The sequence below is a fragment of the Numida meleagris genome, chromosome 4, assembly GCF_002078875.1.
Source record: "Numida meleagris isolate 19003 breed g44 Domestic line chromosome 4, NumMel1.0, whole genome shotgun sequence".
Taxonomy (NCBI): Eukaryota; Metazoa; Chordata; class Aves; order Galliformes; family Numididae; genus Numida; species Numida meleagris.
Window position 1 is genome coordinate 25,558,840 of NC_034412.1, and position 17,368 is coordinate 25,576,207.

The 17,368-nt window shown below is 36.5% G+C and overlaps 1 long non-coding RNA gene across 14 annotated transcripts in view; it reads left to right on the plus strand.

Moving 5' to 3' along the window:
- LOC110397308 overlaps positions 1-17,368 on the plus strand; it is a 297,352-nt gene that overhangs the window by 128,617 nt on the left and 151,367 nt on the right. The window lies entirely within an intron of this gene.

A 17,368-nucleotide genomic window follows, 5' to 3' on the forward strand; every position in this document is an offset into this window, starting at 1 on the left:
AACTAATTAAGAGAATTAAAACTTGTAATAACGATGTGGTGTTAAGATGAAGTGCCAAATGAAAGTGAATCCATGTTTATTTTATATTGAAGAAAGAAAAGATTTTCTGACATACTCTGGCATAGGTAGGCTGATTTTTTTATAGTTTTCCATACCTGTGATATAATTAGATTTGGCTGTAATTAAGCATCAGATAGGTAGGGCACATAGTATTATTGGTGACTCTGTAAAGTATAGACCTCAATCTGCTAGTGTTTGCACTTGTAATTATCAAAATAATTGGAACTATGCCTGTAAATTGCAGATTAAATTGACAGTATATTGACCAAAATAATTGGCATTTCTTATTGTACCTTATGACACCTCGGTTTTAATGTAAGAAGAATGTAAGAAGAAGGGCTTTCAACTTATAATTTTATCCACGCTATTCAGTCACTGAAAACCTATAGGACTACTTTCAGCATCAGTAGACGCCTTATATGCACAGTATTTTAGATAGTATTATACAAAATCAGGCATCGCGGAATCAGGCATCATTTGGTGAGACATATAATATATAATCATTCTTCAAACTACTACCCAGTGATACAAAATGTACTGCACCAATGCACCATATTTTGAAAACAGTAGAAGTTGAAATGAAATAGGAGCAAAACTATCAGAGCTCTTTCTAGAAGTGAAAATGGAGTGTCCTGAGTTTATCTGACCAGAAGAGAAAACATCGGAGAGTACTGTTTTTGTCCAAATACCTAAAAAGCAGCACCAAAACTGAAGGGAATTGTTTACCATAGATGAACAATTAATTGTGGAACACTGGGCAAAAATCAAAGGGTTCAAACTGCAGTAAGGAATACTACATAATACTGGAATTTTGGGGGGTTTAGTATCTGATTGCTTTACCGTCTTGCTTTGCCTAGCCGCCAGCATACAATGTTTTCATTTGTTTTTACGGATTTCTCTAGTTTGTCCTCTGCGTATGTACTGAGCAGTCCTTCAACACCATGCTTTTTGAAGCTGTGGAAAAGTCAAGATATGTCCAGCAAAAGTAGCTAGAAAAGAGTAAGAAAGGTGAAATAACCCAAATATACCACCATAACTGGCATTTAGCTCTCCTTTCTTGATATATTTCAGTGTGTTCAGAGATGTGTCACTGAGAGTACAGTTTTCAGTGGAAAAATTAAATGGAAGCTTGAGTCTTAATTCAGAAGTAGGTGATTCTGATTGTGTGGTGCTTTTATGAGAAGAGACTTGAATCTGTGTTTGAGACCAGGGAATTCTTTGCTACCAGTAGCCTTCAAAAGTGATTTAAAAGGTAGTTAAAACCTTGATTGTTTTGCTTACTTGTGTTAAATCAATATATCTTATTTTGCTGAGTCAGTTCTGAGGAGTAAATTTATGGCTATAATATATGGGTGTTGTTTGTCTCAAGTAATGCTGTCTGTAGAATGCTGAATAAATGTTGTTCTAACTTGTGCAGTATTGGAGTGCTAAGAAAAAATTAGAAGAGTCTGCAGAATTTGCACATCATTTTCTCTGTTATTCTTGTCATGTCAGAACCTAGAAAGAGGATAAATAGGAGCTAAAATAACCCAAGTTTATAAAATGAATTACTGCTAGAGAAGCATGGTCACTGGATCATTTTCAAATATGGATGTTGTAAGAATACATGAACTTCAAAACAGAAGTTGAATTCTTATTTTTACTTTCTTGATTTGAAAGCTATTTATATATATTCAGCTTTTGATTGTTGAATTACAGTATGTATCTTATAATAAGAACTAGGAACAATACCAAAACACACTGTATAAGAATATTTCTATTTAATGTTAAACGGACAACAGAAGTGGTTCCAGCACTCCGTATGTTCTCTTACATATATACAGCCACAGCCACATATAATGAAATTACTTCTTGCAAATAATTGTTGAAAATGTGCTGTACTGTGTTTATCTTTTCTTGATAAGTGTAATTTGTAGGCTTCCGGTTATTCTGCTTTAGTGTTTTGTCTGTTAAAACCATAAATAAAATGTTTGAGTGGATTTTCTGTGCTGCACAATTTAAAACATGAAGCAAATAGAAATAATAGTGTCCTTCTGACCTTAAAAAAAATGATTTGCAACTCTGAAAATGAATTATTCTGTTTTTAAAACATATCAGATGACAGATTTTCTGACTTTGTATCATAAGCTGCTTTGAGGCGGAAACAATGGTTCAATTCAGTGCTAGGCAGGTTTACATTCAGACTATGATGTGCATATGATTGTAGCACAGCATTGTCTATCACTTTATCTAGTGAATTTTAGCTATTGCTTTACTGCCACGATGTCCAGTTGCCATAAAGGAAGACTCACAGCTCCTTGCAGTTATTCATTTTCTTGATCACCTTCAACAACTTTGTATCATTGGCTACTGTCTCATTCTGAGAGTGAATTGATAAATATTCATTAGTAACTATATAGTGAACTAGTAGAAGTACCAGTGAACTATGTAGTGAACTACATAAACCCCTTCTGTTTTCCATTGGTTGTCTCGCCCCAATTTATAAAAGAGAGAGGAGATTGTTTTAATATATGTATACCTGACAGTGAGATTAAGATACAACGGGTCAAATGTAGTTTATTACAAATCCCAGTTGGTTAGGGAGATGGGGAAGGGAAGGTGGGCGATAGAAAAGGGGTAGGAATTAAATCGAGGAGTCCTTGTAGAAAGCAAGAAGGAGATAGTCACCACCATGGGTCCAGTGTTGTTCATAGTACTTCTGTTGATCTCAGGAACTCGTCCAATCACCGCAGGGGATGGGAGAAAGCCAGGAAGCTTCTCAGCAAGCAGGCCCCAGGGGGTTCTTTCCTAAGGGGTTTCTTTCTCTTAGGGAATTCCTCCATCAAAGGTTTCTTTTCTTTTAGGAGTTCTTCTCCCCCAAAGGTTTCATTTCTCTGGGAGTTCTTCTCCTGAAGTTCTTAGTTTAGTGGGGACCTTTTATCCCCCATTTTTCATTTTTTTTTTTCTTTGTCTTTTCTCTGTTAGTGTGACACACGTGGCCCAACACATAAGCCAGCAGGGAGTGCTGCCTTCGTTGCCATGTACAAGCATTATCCCCCTTTTTGCAGTGGTCAGCTCCTTCAAGTCGCACCCCCAAAAAAGACTGCTTGTCCCCCTTCTGCTTATCTTTACAATCACAAGCAGAAGTACTCTGGCATGATGACACCCACTGCTCACCCTCCTAGATAATTCGCAGTTGTCAGTTAGAGTCTTATCACCAAAAAGGCCTCATGAAGCAACCTTTGAGGCAAAAGAAAGAAACAGTTCTTGTCTTCCACACTGGTGAGTTCTCTCCACTAGGGAAAATTATCAATTATTCTAAATTTCTATCTCCAGTCTTTTTCCCAGTTATTTATTCAAGTGAGAAACACTGACCTGGTTTGACAGAAGTCACAGAAGCAAGGAAGACGCTTCATAGTGTGGAAGCATTGCTGCTGTGGTGGAGTTCATTGGAACTACGCACCCTGCCTTCTAATGATTCCGAGGAAGGGTTATTATAGATTTGCCTGTTATGAATTTCTCATGCCAAGACTGTAGAGTAAATTTGTTGTGTTTTTTGCTTGTTACTGCTTGAGGGTTAACGGTTAACAAAAATGCTCCAAATCTATGAGGTCAGATACCTAGATACAATTATAGGTAGAATATTAAAAAATCTTGAAGGCCTACTTTTGGAAGCATACAAGTAAAATTTTTGGTGTAAATAACTACGGATGTGAGGAGTCATTCACAAAGCAGGAGCCAAAACTCCTGGTAGTAGTTGAAGGTAGATAATTGTTACAATCTGTCCAAATATTTCACTATGTATTATCTAAAAAGGAGTTGTAATGATGAAAGGCTTGCATCACAGTTCATTGAACAGTTCAACTTAATTGAGTTTCTGAAGTGATAAGCTATGGATTAAGGGGCTCAACTTTACTGAGTCAAGGTAGTAATTGTCTTTTAAGGTGAAATTTTAAAAGGTGACTGAGCCAATGTAACAGGGAGTAGGGTAGGAGAGTGACTGACACTTTTAATAACAGTCACCTATTATCTTTTATTTCTAAAAGTTTAGCTATAATGCCATATATCTTCCAGAGGGAAGGGGGAAATACTATGTAAATCGGAAGGGGGGCACAATGTGATTTTGCTTCAAAATTTCTGTTTGGGTAAAAAATCTATTTAATTCTACACACTAAAATAGTTGTCTTATTTGAGCAAGCAACAGTCAGCCTCGTTTGACTGCTTTCCAGCTGCCATCCTTTTACTCCACTCAAAAGACGTTTGGCATACACAATTGATTTATAGTGTACACCACATAGTTGTCATATAAATGATGAAAACATGAGCCTTCTAACTGTCAGCCAAGTGCTATATCCATACGTTAATTTTCTTCTAGGTAAATTTAACAGAACCAGTCAAGTCTGTATGACTGATGCAGCAGCTACAAAATTTCTGCTTTTTTAAAGAAAGAAATAGAGCCTGACATAATAATGCAATTGTTGATAATGGGAACAACAGAGGCATAGCTCAAAAATGTGAATTGCAGGTTTTGGTATTATAAAACACATATCCAGGTGGGGCTAAAAAATTTCAGTGGTTTTCCAGGGAGCCTTTTTTCCTCCCCTCTGCTTTAGGAAGCTCATCTTTTTTAGTGATGTGCATATTGTGCATCAGAAGATTCTCTAAGCAGTATATGATGTCTTCAGATCTCCAAGAACATGGAATAGATTTTAAGACAAACTATGGTTACATGGTAGTATTTAAATCAAAGTACATCAAAGTGCATATATTTTCATATGACTATAAACTCATTTTGAAAAGTAACAGCCAAACAAAAGTATTAGAGTCAGTCTCTGAGGTTTGACACCAGAGGCATTTCGCTCCTTCAGAGTATGTCTAATGTTTTAACTGGACTTAGGGTATTCTTCAGACACTTTATAGTAATTTGTATAAAACTGTAAATGAATTATTTTCAGCTTCTTTGCAAATATTTCTGTCTGTGAAGTAAAGCTGAATGGTATTGGTGAACAGATGGTGATACCATGTTTTCTCCTAGCAGGCAGGAACACTGTGAATAAATGCACTATATTCTCTGAAAACTTGCTCCATAATAATTCCTTCAGAATTTGTGGTTATGATTCAAAGAATGTAATTTCTTAACTACATTTGCACACACATTACATTTTAGTTTTTTTTTTTTTTTTTGGGTTTTAGTTTTTTTTTTTTTTTTTTTTTTTTTTTGTACTGTACATTTACTTTATGGTGTAATAATAGGAGAAAAAAATAAATTCAAAGCTCCAATTTGCCTCTGTGAAGTCCATGCCATATAAACAATTCATTTTGACCCAACATCTGTTTAGTGTTTTCACCTTTTGAAAATAGGCTATTAAAGTAGCTACAGCACACAAATGTCATTTATGGAGTAATAGGGGAAAATACCAGATGGTATTTGCTATAACAGTGTGGTTACTTCAAAGCTAGTGGCATTACTGCTACTGTGCAGTAACCTGGTCATGTAACTAATGACAATACAGATCCCTGCCGTGCTTAGTTTTTCTGAGGTTCCTATTAATGATGCAAAAATTCATTAGATACGTAATGCTTTGAGCAGACCTGAAACGTTCATATGTTTTTCTATTTCTTGATAGCCTCTTTATGGAAAGTTTTTTAATATTCCTTTTTTTTTATTGTGTTTATTTTCTAGTGTAGTTACAATATACTTTTTGCACAGTCACTAGACAAGACTGCATATAGAATCATAGAATCAGAATCATAGAATGGCTTGGGTTGAAAAGGTCCTCAAAGATCATCTAGTCTCAACCCCCCTGCTGAGTGCAGGGTCGCCAACCACTAGACCAGGCCGCCCAGAGCCACTTCCAGCCTGGCCTTGAATGCCTCCAGGGACGGAGCATCCACAACCTCCCTGGGCAACCTGTTCCAGTGTGTCACCACCCTCTGTGTGAAAAAATTCCTCCTAATATCTAACCTAAACCTCCCCCATCTCAGTTTAAAACCATTCCCCCTTGTCCTATCGCTATCCACCCTCATGAACAATTGTTCCCCCTCCTGTTTATATGCTCCCTTCAAGTATTGGAAGGCCACAATGAGGTCTCCCCGGAGCCTTCTCTTCTCCAAACTAAGCAAGCCCAGTTCCCTCAACCTTTCTTCATAGGAGATGTGCTCCAGCCCTCTGATCATCTTAGTCGCCCTCCTCTGAACTCATTCCAAGAGCTCCACATCTTTTTTGTGCTGGGGGCCCCAGGACTGGACGCAGTACTCCAGATGGGGCCTTACAAGAGCTGAGTAGAGGGGGACCACCACCTCCCTCTCCCTGCTGACCACTCCTCTTTTAATGCAGCCCAGAACATAGTTGGCCTTCCGGGCTGCCAGCGCACACTGCTGGCTCATGTCCAGCTTCTTGTCCATCAGGACCCCCAAGTCCTTCTCCGCAGGGCTGCTCTCAAGGAGTTCTTCCCCCAGTTTGTAAAAATACCTGGGATTGCCCCAGCCCAAGTGCAGCACCCTGCATTTGGCCTTGTTGAACCTCATTAGGTTCACATGGGCCCACTTCTCCAGCCTGTCCAGGTCCCTCTGGATGGCTTCCCTTCTTTCCAGTGTATCGACTGCACCGCTCAGCTTGGTGTCATCTGCAGAGTTGCTGAGGGTGCACTTGATTCCATTGTCCATGTCATTGATACAGATGTTGAAGAGCACCGGTCCCAAGACTGAGCTTTGGGGGACACCACTCCTGATCAGCCTCTGTCTTGACATAGAACCATTAATTACAGCCCTTTGGCTGCGACCAGCCAACCAGTTCTTAATCCACTGAACAGTCCATCCTTCAAATCCATACCTCTCCAATTTGGAGTGAAGGGTGTGGTGAGGGACCCTGTCAAAGGCTTTGGAGAAGTCCAGGTAGATGACATTCATTGCCCATCATTCTTCCATCCACCGATGCTGTCACTCCATCATAGAAGGCCACCAGATTGGTCAGGCAAGATCTGCCCTTGGTGAAGCCATGCTGGCTGTCTCAGATCATCTCCTTGTCACGTATGTGCCGTGACATGTCTTCTAGGAGGATCTGCTCCATGATCTTCCCAGGCACAGAGGTGAGGCTCACCAGCCTGTAGTTCTCCGGGTCATCCTTTCTCCCTTTCTTAAAAATGGGAGTAATGTTTCCCTTTCTCCAGTCACTGGGGACTTAAGTTAGTAACCATATGTATTTCTTACTGTTTGGATCTTATTGCCTCAGAATATATACACAGAGTCTTCTGATGTGATATGATTGATAAAATTCCTTAGCTGTGTAAGTAAACAAAAAATGATGGTAAAACAGAGGTAGTAGGTTGTGAAAGGACCTGTGACCATTTTCAAAAAAATCAGCCGTGCAATGAGACTGAAGGAGCTCTGCTTTTCAAAGATATAGTTAAAAAGCAACTAGATTGCATCTACTAACAGCTCATGCTTACAGTCTTTGTTTCATATCCTCATGATCTGTAAGCTGTATACTATTCTCTGTACTCAAACGTTAAGGAATATGCAGTATTATTTATTACTGCTTTTAAAACTGTCTGCAGTAATACGTTAAATTATTTTAGCACTAGAAATACTTAATGTTGTCAGTCAATGCTGGGGAAATTATGTTCCAACACGTGCAATATTTGTATTCAGATTTGGGAAAGGACACCGAATAATCTCTTTTGTAGAATGTAGATGTTTCATTTTATGGAAGTTGTTTCAGATGCTAGGTAGAAAAAGTGTGACTTTGTACTTGTTGGTAGCTTGAATGAAGATGTTAGCATTTGAAGTGAGCTACACCTCAAGGAGGCTACCCTTTCACTTGCACTTAATTATTCCTCAAAAGTAATTTGAAATAGGCAAATAATCACCGAATTTCAGCTAATTTTCTTACTTTTTTTTAGTATTTCCTGATAATTATATTTAATAGCACATAAAGGGTTTCTGTTTCATTATATGTAATTTGATAAAATTTAAAACATTGGAGAGATTTCTGAGTTGAGCACCGAGTTCTAAACAGTTGAGAATGACAAATTATGCACGTTACATTTGTTTTTCTGACTCATTATACTTTATATTTTCTAGCTCATTAACATTATATAAGCACCATATCTTGGCATTTTAATCGTAAAATAATTAAATAAGAAGTTGGTTGAGTAGTTCAGATTGACCTATGAGCATGTTTTTTTCTGTTACGCTTCTTCTCCAAAGCCTATTTAAGTAAAAAGAAAGGCTCGTATTGCCAAGGCTGCTCGGCGTTCAAGCTGAAGTAAATCTGTATTATTTTTCACCAAGTATTGGTATTGAGATGGGAGTGGAATTAATTGGTCAGTGATGAAGTGCAGTCTTGAACATCATATAGTTCTTCAGTAAATACAGTTCCATCCTGCTGAAATTTAATGATTTGATAGTTAGACATTGATGCTTAATAGGTCATTAGACTCCTTCTATGCTGACAGGAAAAAAATATGCACCTTCCTGGGACAGGAATGTAAAAAACATTGGCTGATTTGAAATCTTAATAGTTGTAGTTCAGTAAGACTGAATTTCGTTTTTAATTTAAATTGTTGTATTTTCACCCCCAAAGGCATCTTTGACTATTTCTGTCCATATGTGTGTTAAAGTAAACATGTTGTTATGGCCATATCAGTGAAAAATTCCCCAATAGGAGAGTCCTAGACATACGGGAGAGAGTCCAGCAGAGGGCCACCAAGACGGTTGAGGGACTGGAGCACCTCTTCTATGAGAGCAGGGGTTAGACCAGATGGAGCCAGAGGCTAATACACACCTCAGCCATTCTGGTATTATGTGAATTATTGGGATAAAACTATACTAAATATTAGTGATAACAGAGATTTGAATTCAAGTCTCTCCCTACTGAGAAGAGTACTAATCTGATGCTTATCTGCATGATTCCCATTTCTCTTTGTCTTTTTTTGCTTATTTTGGAGGTGGGGAGCAGGGAAGTGATATCACTACATTTTTGTTGTGTATCTAGTGTAAGGGGGATATTTCCTGGGTATTGACAGAATACAACTGAATCACATATACTTACTTCTTATATGACATATACTACAGAAATGAGTGTATCAGAGCTACAGTGTGAAGACAGATTGTGCAGGAAAGAGGATGGATACTACCAAGATCTAGGAAAAAAAAAAATTAAGTTAATAAATACTGAAGTTTGGTGGTGCAATTTAAAGCAGGAAATAAGGCTAGTATGATCGTTCTTTGCAATCATTTTAGCTAAATATAATAACATTTTATGCCTTTGGATCACTTAACTTGGCTTCTGGTACCTCTGAGGCTTTTTTTTTTTTAAGTCCACAGATATTTTTAGTGAACTACTACATGTAATTTCACACATCACCAGTGTCTTAAAAGCCAGTGAAAGACAGGCAAACTAATTCAAGATGCATAGTAGATTTTTTTTTGCAAACCAGCTGCTTTGCTGCTATTTATCAACAATTTTAGGTAATAACAGAAAAGTTATGATAATTTTGCATGAAATTATGAACTGAATTAGAGTAACATTTCCTTCATTTTGCAAACATCACTTTATGCTGATACATGACAAGGAAGAAGACATTCAAGAATATCGCTCTGAGATAAACTGACTTACAGAAATAATAGTGAATCTCTGTAAGCTGTGGAAGAACAAGTTAAAAAATAAAAGAAAAAAGTCAACATTTGATCTCTAAAAAGATTTGACAAGCTAATCACACAGGAGCCATCTAGTATTTGTAACTGCAAAAAAAAATCACATTATTTATAACCTTTAAGTCGTGAATGCATGATCAACTCAGATATCCTGCAAGAACGAGTCTTTTTATTACTTCATTCTGACATGCAGCTGTGAGATTGGCCCAAAAATGCAATTTAACAGACTTGAAAATACTCTTCCGTGATCTAACAAATGAGGCATATAATGTAGATGGAACAGTCAATGTTAAAAAGAAAGTGTTTTTCCTTCTGTGAAAGAAGAAAATGGAAGATGTGAATGGAAATGTTATGCTTCTACAGTGTTAACATAAATCTCATAATTTTCTAGGATAATTGTGCTTTTGAATATCAGGGTGGGGGAATGGCTTCAAGTTGCGCCAGGGGAGATTTAGGCTGGACATTAGGAAATACTACTTTTCTGAAAGAGTGGTCAGGCGCTGGAACGGGCTGCCCAGGGAGGTGGTGGAGTCACCGTCCCTGGAGGTGTTCAAGAAACGTTTAGATATAGCGTTGGGAGACATAGTTTAGTGGGGTTGGTGGTGGTAGGTGGATGGTTGGATTAGATGATCTTGTAGGTCTTTTCCAATCTAGCTCATTCTATGATTCTATGATTCTATGATCAGTATTCACCAGACCTTTTTAAGGTGCAGAGAAGTTGAAAACGGGATTTTAAAGAATTTCATGATGTTCAGAATAAAGTTTATATTGTAAGATATTATAAGATATTATAATAATGTTCTATGATTGATACAGTTGCACAATATGATATCCAGTTTCCATATTAAAAATTCTGTTCAAACTTCGCTGAAAGAGGACTTTGTAGTTAGTGGTCATGAGTTCCTAAAAATAGTAAGAGGACTCAACCTTTTCATGGTCACTGTTAATAACAGTGCAATTGAATGCAAAGTAAGCTCAGTAAGCTTTAATTCAGTCATTGCCATGACTAGTGGGATAGTGCAATTCATTCAAAGGACAAAACAGTTAAGTTGTTAATTAAACTTCGCCTTCAATGGCTATGTATGTCTGTACATTCCAAATGTGATAAAAACCAATATTTAGATTTTAAAATGGTGCAAAATTGAATAAGATTCATATGCCCAATAAATTGGGACTGCTGATCTCAGGATCTCCACAAGGGTCAACATTTGAGGTTTGTGACTGAATACTTGATGTCTCTTGATTGAGACACTATTGACACTAGTTTGTCTCAAACAGCCACAAGAGTTTATTCAACTGCTGATATGTATGTATGGCAATATGGACTACAACAGATTGGATGAATTTGGTATTTTCAGTCTAGCGTGAGTTAGTGCACTTCCCTTTATATCTTAGAATTCAGCTTTCCAGAAAAATTTTTTCTCAACTCATATAAAAATGCTGCTTGCTTTTTCTAATGATTTGTAGAGGCCTACTGCTCCTTCTTCTCCTTGTGGTCTGTAGAAATTTTCCATTCAGCGTGAGGGTGAAACTTTATTCGTGCTTTCTGATTATTTGCCCCATGAAAGTAGTGATTTGTTACATAAACCCTGACTCCTTAGAAAGCTTTGCAGTCCTTTATGCTCCTACCAGATGTTCCTTACATACTTTCTGGGAACTAATGAAGTAATGTAAATATAAAAAAAATCTTCCATCCTAAGCACTGTGTTAAATCATTTGCTGCTCTCCCAGTATATGAATCTGAAAGATCCTGTGATGACACTAATTTTTTTTTTCCTTCATCTTCAGCTGCTGGTCCAGCAATTCTAGGTGCTGAGCCAAAAAATATATAGTGAAATATTTCGCTCTGAAGTACCTCTAAAGTACCTTCTAAATTTGGATAAATCGTGTCCTATCCCTGAGCATGAAGAGTCCTATAATTACTACTTAACTTAAAGTTCTGTTGTTCAGATTTACTTCAGGTGCAAGTTCATTTTTCATTGAAATCAAACATGCAGGTTGTAATGATGTCTGAAGGAATATTCCATGCAAGCTGTGCTAACACTTTTTGTTAGTTTGCAATGCATCACAAGCAAATAGTTAGCAAAGTCATGTCTTTTTGATACATGGTGAGTTCCACTGCAGTACCTACAGGTACAGTAGTGCATGGTGCCCGCTCAGGAGCCAATCTTCAATTGCCTGTAAGATAAGTGTGACCATGACTTACTCCATTTTTTCTTTGGATAATCCTAGTATCTGTCTGTCCACTTGTAATTCAGTTATACTTGGTCTCTGATTTTTTTCTGCCATTACTCTGCTCCAAGAGCAGGTTGGGAAGTTCCCATGTTAAGATGATTTAGAATGTTTCTTCATTTCAGACTCCTTCATTATTCACACTAGACATAAGGCTTATTTTCACTGCTATATGATGCTGTTTTTTCTCTCATTATATGATGTTGCAAATAATCCTTTCTCTTCTGTTGTGACTTACAGCTGAAGTAAATAATTTCATGTACATTTAAACCAAATCGGCCTGTTAGCAATGAAAACATCTGTGACTGCGGTTGTACATACTATAACTTGCTTGATGAGTTATCATTTCAGCCTTCATGAACATTAATCCATTTATTCTCTAGAAAGTATGCTGCTTTTTGAATTGAAAGTCTTTAGCTTTGCAGTTTGTATCTTCTTGCATCCTCAGTTGAGGACTGGATAGCAGGCATAACATTTCTCTACTCTTTACATATTTGTCTGGGATTTTGTATTCTCAGTGTATTCAGAAAATCCAGATTATTTCCAGAATTTTACTCTTGGGTGGGGTACAGTATTATTATGTGGAGGGGGTAGGTTTCAAAGTCAGGGAGTCAGAGGCCTCAGTGGCCTCAGCTGTTGCTTCACATGCTATTCCCTTTAGTATTGGTCAGCCATGCCCATATGGCCACTGGAGATAAAACTGTTTTACATGCAGGGTACCAGATAAGTGTAAGACTTATCTGTCATCTCAGGTGCCATGTATCCTCACAGTGAGGAACTTCAAGATATGTGAACCCATGCACAGATGTGGTTGATTATGAATTCATGGTATACTTTTCACCGTTTTAAGTAGATGTCAGAGATTCCTACTTCTTGTTCTGTGATCTTTTAAGACATGATTGATATATCAAACTGCACCATTTTTTTTCTAAAAGACACAAAAGGCCACTTGTGTGCACATTGTGCAAGAGAACAAATAACTATCTAAAGATTGGCAGCTGATTCTTAGAAGAATTCCGAGATGAGCCAGCTTTCTCTCTCTTTCCATACATTATTATGTCTAATGGAATGAAGCTTCAATAGAAAGAGATACTCAGCATTCTGCAGGGGTAGACTTGTGGCAGAAGTTTAAGCTATTCATTTGGTGCAACTTTGGTGCAATCAACAGAGTTAAGGTACGTTTATGAAGTCAAATACAGACTTCACATGTGGCTTCACATATTTTTCAAGATACCAGGAAGCAGGCCAGATTTTGTCTGGCACCCATGTAGGAAAGTACAGAGCCAAAGCAAAATAATTCATCTTTTGCATCATTACTATGTAGGCAGGCCCACAAAGAGATGAGTTTATTTAAAGGGAACTAGACTGTACAAAGAGTAGTAACCAACCCCAGCTATGGTCAAAAGAATTTTGTATGACACTGAGAATCACACGTGGCAAAAAGTTAGTGCTCTAAAGTAATGAACCTCTTCAGCCAGGTGGCAGTTCATCATTATGAAACTGTTTCTGTGTGTTTTTAGACAGCTGCATACTTCACCAGAATTCTAGGAATTTGCTATGCCGTTAATCAGATTTATACTTTTTATTGGAGCCTTGACTGTCTTAAAGGCATTACAGTACCTGGCAAGATATGAAAAAAATCATCTGCCGCCGTTCTAATATAAATGATTTGGTAAGGTTGGAAGGAAGATGAGCCAAACAAAATGTTTTCTTCTGCAAAATTTTAGTTCTCAGGTAACTCTGAAAAGAACACCTGGAGTTTGCATATGAAAAGAAGTGGTCTTTGTCAACTTTCAAACAGGTCATGAAATCTTGTTAAATGTTGGTGACCCGCTCCTAGTTAAGTCAACTAAGCCATTTTTTGTATGAGCAAATTGCTCAGGATCCTTTGTGCACAGCAGCATTTATCTAAAATTAGAATAATATAAGCTTGGGGCAATGTGTCTGCAGGAAAGCGACTTCATAGTTAGAAATTTCTTCCTAGTCAGTAGCAAAAGATATTAGTGTTAGCTCTGGCAAATTCAATCAGTCATACATGTGCAATATTTGGAGTAGAGACAGGTTCTACCAAACATGCTCAGATTCAGTAGAAACAAATAATTTGTTTTCTCGTTTGTTAATTTGAACGAGGTGTTTGAAATCTTCAGCTCAGCCCTGCTCCCTTTGAAATGTTACACCTCTGGACTTTTCAGTTCAGGTAAAATCTAATAGATCAAAATGCCTGTTTTTGAAGCACGGGAACTAGAAGTGGATGTGACCACACAAAAAGGCAGTAAAGAGATAGAAGATGATCTTCAAAACATTTGCAAAAAACAAAATGATCTCCTTGCAAAATGATTTAACTATTTTGGAAGACAAATTATAAATATATTGGCAAAAGCATGGTCACTGATAATTGCGTGACTGTCTGAGGAGAATGTTCAACCAACCATTAGTATTTTCTGCAATAACATTGGTTTTAAGGTTTAAAAAGATTTTAAAAAAATCTCCTATTTGGGGATTTTTTTTCCATTCAGTAAGTTTCAAACAATTGTACCATCTCTTTTGGTTTTAATCCCTTTTCTACTGTCATAGCCAGATTTGATTTGTACCCTTTCTCTTCCATTCAGATTCCATATTTGTTTCCCTTTTTTTCTGTCTTAAGGAGAAACTTCTTTCTAAGGGGAAAAGTTACTATAAAAATAATCCCTCCAAAAATGTAACAGAGTAATACTTTATAAAGCAAAGTAAATTCCAGTGGGAAAGGCATAAAAATTTGCCACCAGAGACCAGGTTAGTCAACTTGATGCAAGAAATATAAATTATAATGGAACCTAAGACTAAGGTACTTATTCTCTCTTCCTCTACAGCCTCTTTCTTGTGAAAAGGAAATAGGCAAACCTTTAATACTTAAAGCAATAATGTAATTTTTCTATACTTACTATACTAATGAAATATTTGAGAGCTCAAATCTGTGTTAATGGCTATTTAAAAAAAAACTCGCAATAAAAAACATATGCTATGTTTCTTCTACCGTTTCAATGGAAGAACTAGTACAAGGTAAAATATTCAGGGGGAATAAGAGTAGGGAAGTGAAATTTTGTTCCGTGAGGATGCCATTTCATTTTATGTGCCTCACATATCCAATCTCAGAGGCAGTTAAAAAGTAAAATAATTTGGCTCATTTTCTGGCAGTGATTCAAAGCTTACAAAACCAGATGGTGATGCCTTTTGTCTAAAATTTGTAGACACTGATATTTGGGAGAGAAGCACATGCAAGTGAAATGGAATTTGCTACCTGAAAAAAAAAGTCATTTTCTTCATGAGGAATGTACCACTTCCTGTTAATATAACTAGAACTCAAAGACATTCTTTCCATAATTCCTAGTTAGAATATGTATCTCCTACCTTAGACTGCTCTGACTTATGTGCTTCATGCAAACTCATGTACTCATTTGTTAACATACTTGAATATGTTTTTGTTATTTCCTTGATGGAAGCTCCAATAGACTCTAGGTGGGCCATAGTGTCTGGGTTTATCTGCCTGTCTGTGCTGAAGTGAATAATTCGTTTAACATCAGTAGGAATTATTTTGTTTTGAGGAGTAAATCAGGGTCCAAGAGACTCAAATCTTCATTTCTGGGATCATGTGAAGAGTTAATAGAGTATAATGATATGACAGATATGTTTTGACCAGTTGACTAATGGAGACAAGATTTCAAGTGTCTCTTATGAAACAGTGATCAGTACAGTTTTTGTTTCAATATGACAGACTTCCTTTATGCTGTGTGGATTTGAAACAAATCAAAATAAAATCTCTAGTCAAGCTTTTAGTAGAAATTAACAGTAAAAGCATGCAAGAATAAAATAAAGCACAATTGACACAACACTCCTTCCTAGGAATATGCAGTTAGGGAAATTAGTTAATAATCAGATGACTGTTTAAAATTAATAACTGCCATCAAAGTCAGGACTTATTTGGGACAGAATATATTATTTTGTTTTGACCTCATCTAAAGTGAATTTCTTAAGTTTTCATGCAGCTATTTTAATTTTGTGAACAGTGGATATTAACATGTCCAGAAGTTGATGCACTACTGCCTTACTATATTATTGAACAATCTGCAGCTCATTATTTAAGCCATTCGTGTGTATGCATAACTAACAAGGTAAAATGGATTTGCTTCATCCACTTTGAAGGTGATTATTACTCATCTGCTTTTAACTTGCAGCTTAACAATCTGGTCATTCTTAATCAGTTGTGACGACTCAGCTGGTTAATATGGTTAAGCATCATCATTATTTTTTATTTTTTGTCCAGACCTTAAATGTTATAATAGTAAGAAGTTTAGCATATCATGGTACGCTGGTCTTTCTCTGTTTTTGTTGTCTCCTTTGGATTCAAAAACTAATTAACAAGTTTTTTTTTATTTTGCCACCAAATTTATAAAAAAAAATACTTTTCACTGATTTGATAACTGACAGCTTGCTTGTCATAATACATACATAATATATTATATTATTCTTACAACAAGCATTAAGAGAATTAAGCATTAAGGTGGGAGGAGAATGGGCATCACTATCAAGCAAATCAACATGGGATATATACTCATCTTGAGAATCTGTATTTTCCCCAAGAAGACGTCACCTTGGTGGCATTTTTACTTTCAGAGTAATATGTTTTAATTCATTGAACCACTAAGTATTATTATATGAAATAAAACTTACTTCTTGTTAAAGTTAACTGAGCATGCACTTTTCAAAACACCCAGTTTATTATCATTATTTTATAAACAGTGTGACTGAGACAGGGGTTTGACAGAGTACTGAGTAAATCATTAGCTTAGCTGGAATTGAAATACTGAATTCTGATATTTATTTAATTATTTACTTACTTCAGTCTTCCCCACTTCAAGTAAAATATAATTAGTGTTATCTATATTCTCAATTTATCCAAAGGGTCTTTGGGTCATTGGAAGAAACTGAGCAGAAATGCTAGTCGGTATGGTAAAGATGCATTTATCTGGTGATTGAATGTTGTAGAAACTAGAAATATATAATAGTATAAAATTGAGCAGTAGTTCAAAAATGTGAAAATCTACTGAATTTTGTATGTTTCTCCTATTTTATATTAGGTCAAAATTTGTATATATTTTCTCCCCTGCTGAGTAAGGCATATAGTAATTCACTTTTACCTGAGATTAGGTCTAAAGTTTTCAGCACTCTAGGCCTAAAATTAGGCAGCCTGTGTACCAGGTCTCACCTCATGTGTGTTCAGCCTATACATGTTCAGTATCTTTCAGATTTAGATATTTCATATGTTCTCAGAGATTTAATTTAGGAATTCTAAGAGCTTTCTTTAATTGATCCAAGTATCTTTTAAGCTTGGAATCTGGGTTCATTACAGCATCATACAGGACTACTTATAGGTGTTTAAGTCTTCAAAATGAAGTTCTGGAAA